Source organism: Cryptomeria japonica, chromosome 7 (assembly GCF_030272615.1).
Source record: "Cryptomeria japonica chromosome 7, Sugi_1.0, whole genome shotgun sequence".
NCBI lineage: Eukaryota > Viridiplantae > Streptophyta > Pinopsida > Cupressales > Cupressaceae > Cryptomeria > Cryptomeria japonica.
In genome coordinates this window covers 380,905,893-380,909,256 of record NC_081411.1, presented here as the reverse complement: position 1 = coordinate 380,909,256, position 3,364 = coordinate 380,905,893, and positions in this window count along the sequence as shown.

Here is a 3,364-nt window from a genome sequence, read left to right as displayed (position 1 = left end):
TCATAAGGAGACATTCTGATTAACTCTTTCATATCCCATTGTGAGACATATCCATTTGCAATATTCTCAAATTGACTCATTGGATTTTCCTCAACACAGTCAGCACAAAAGCATGATTTTTCTCTTACTTGAATCAATGGAGGCTTGTGATGTCTTGTAGTCATCACTTGATGTAAATTTCTAATACCAGGAATTGTTGACAATTGTAAGGATTAGATGGATCAATATCTATTACAAATATGAAATGAAATTTGCACATTTTTAGATCAACAACTTTAGGATAAAAGTGAAATGCAGAGCTGATGAAATTTTTAAGAATTCTTGAGAACAAAAATATTTTACCTTTCACTTCCCAAAAATAACGTTTGTTGTATGGCGTATCTGAACTAGAAAAATGACTTTGACACCTTTTAGTAATTTTGTTTGAATTCTCTATGCTATTACCTACATAAAATAACTTAGAGATGTTGTTATGTGCACTTCTTTTTAAATGAAATTATATTAAGAAATAGATAGAAACAAATTGAAAACAAAATTAAAAGTAGCTACAAGTTCATGTTGGTGAAGTGCATGCTTCACACATTCTCTTGCTCCATCGTGCTCTCCTTTTCCATGTACACTTTCAAAGAAGTTCCACACAAACTTAACATTATGTCTAGCATGTTGCATGGATAGCCAATTAAAGGCGTTTGCAAATTTAAATTGTTTGGCTCCATGTAAAGTTGTATATCGTGTACATGTACAATTGAAAATTTAAAATAAAATTTATCAAATTGAAATCAAATACAAATTTACATATAAATGAAAATGAATTGAAACTTATGTACTGACCTGCACAACCATCCAACCAAATCCAGTGTTGTGAAACATTTATCCCGTGATTTGCAAGATCTTCAAAAAACATTGCAAAATAATGAGCTACATAGCTCCTATCATGATACTTATCATTGTTGATATAAAAATGAACCTCCTTGATGATAATGTGTTCATTTGGATCAGTACAATTTTCTACCCCATCCACATCAAATTTTGCAAGTCTATAGGTCACTCACACAAATATTGCAACTTGATCAGAATGATAACATTGAGGTTGAATTTGTGATTGAGGCAACCAAGTAGAAAACAATTTTTGGAATCATGAAATTGTTTAGCTTGCCATTGTGCACCATGACAATGTTGGATATGTGGATAAATCATAGTACAAAATATGTTCATAAATTCAAGGTAGGGCAATTCAATCTCCTTCAATGCATTTTTTTTGGATTCATCTCCTGTCTTAGTTCGATATGTCTCATATTGAAATCTCTTCCACAAAACTGTCATTGAAACATCAATATTCTTAATTTGTAATGTAATTTTTTGCAAATCTCCACAATCAATGCATGTACTTTTTATACACTATACATTGAAGTCATCTAAATCTTCTGATTTATCACATAAAATTAATTTCATAAATTGTGTCATTCTTCCAGGGATGACCATATCTGGATTAAGTACTACCATATCTTTTTTATATTACTCTAAGTATAGATGAATCACAACATGATTTCGATAGCAACAAGTTTCACGTACCTTATTTATGCGTACAAAACAAGGGTGCAACCTCTCAAACATTCTCTGACATATTTTAACATCTGAAAATTCTTTCTTGAATGCTTCAAATAGTTCACTTTGTGTTGTATCTATAAAATGTTTAGGATGTGAAATATTCATACCGGTCTCTTCATCTTTCATCTATATAGTGTTCCTTTTATTGGAAGAAACACGGGTGTGGCTGGTCTAATATTCAATAACTAGTCTTCTTACATCTTCGGAAATTCTATCTTTTTGAGGAAGTCTCCAAATATTTACCAAATTCATTTCAATGTTTTCATCTGACATATTGCTCCTCCTAATATATATTTGAACATTTTTTCTAGATATATGCAAAAATTTAGGAATTGCAATAACTTGTCTTTTATGTGACAACCTCTTACTAGAAATTGTAGTCATCAACACTCTACATGCAACAATTGAATCAGCTCCTTGACTTGTGGTATTAATAAGGTTCAATGCATATTTCAAATTTTCAACTATTGTTTCTTTTACATGACCTCCTGAGCTTTTCATATTATCAACACCCAACAAATCCAAAATAGGAGTCATTTATCTTTTCTAGAATAACTTTACAAATAATTGTGCTCTCTCAACCATAGATTTGTTTTCAAAATATTCCTCCCACATGTTTCTGAAGTGCAACTTAATTATGCTCTCAGGTACCATGTGTTCAAATGAAATTTGACTGAAAAGAGAATCCTCATTCATCTCCATCAAATTTCTCAGGACAGAAGAAAAATTCGTACCTTGAGTAGTACCAATTTCTTTCGCTACTTCAGTTGCATCATCTTCAACATCAACAAGATCTTCTTCAACATCAACAGGTTGCTCTTTATTACGTTTTCTATGATCTTTCATTGAATCATCCCTTATACGATCATATTTTTTTGCTCTATTTCTTTTATTCCCCATTACACAAAGTATTAAAATTTGCTTTCATAAAATCGCAAGTGAATTCTCCTTAACAAAAAAATCAACTCCTTAGGAAAAAATCACCTCCTCAGGAAAAAATCACCTCCTTTGAAAAAATCGCCTCCTTCCTTGAAAAAAATCAACCATCCTAGAAAAAAATTTGAAGATTTCATGAATTGTTTTTTGTTTTTTGTTTTTAAAAAATTAAAAAATAACCTCACTAATAAATGACGGAAAGGGTAGGGAAGCAAACGGTCTCTTCCTCACGTGACTTCTTGCAGAGGGTCCTGTTGCTTGCGGGACTCGATCGAGTAGGACGTGGTCGAGTTCCACTTGGTTGAGGTTGGCTATGTGGCATCCCACATGGAAGCCTACTCATCAAAGCCCCCCCAATTTGTAGAACTTTCAAGTTCTGCTAAGAATTAGACCATCAATTTAAAAAAAACAAAAAAAATAAACATACCATTTTCGAGAGCTCGTAGTGAGGAATGTTGACATATTTTTTTTATAGAATTTCAATTAGAATTAGTATATTAAAATTACAAAATACTATAGGTAGGTATATTAACATTCGAGAAGACTCTGATTCGGATAAACAAAAAAAATAGTAAATCATATCATAAAAATTTAAAAATATATATATAACACTAGAGGAGTGAGTCCTCTTCTATAATATAATTTTTTTTTTAGGATTACTATAGTTTTGATAGGGGAAATTTAGTGGGAGATGAAAAACTATCGATTTCGGGAAACTTCAACTTTGAATTGTTATAACGGTGAAAATATACATCGAAATAAGATTTGTTTTTGTGCACTGGTTATGGATGTCATTTAAAACATATTTTAGAGGAAAAAA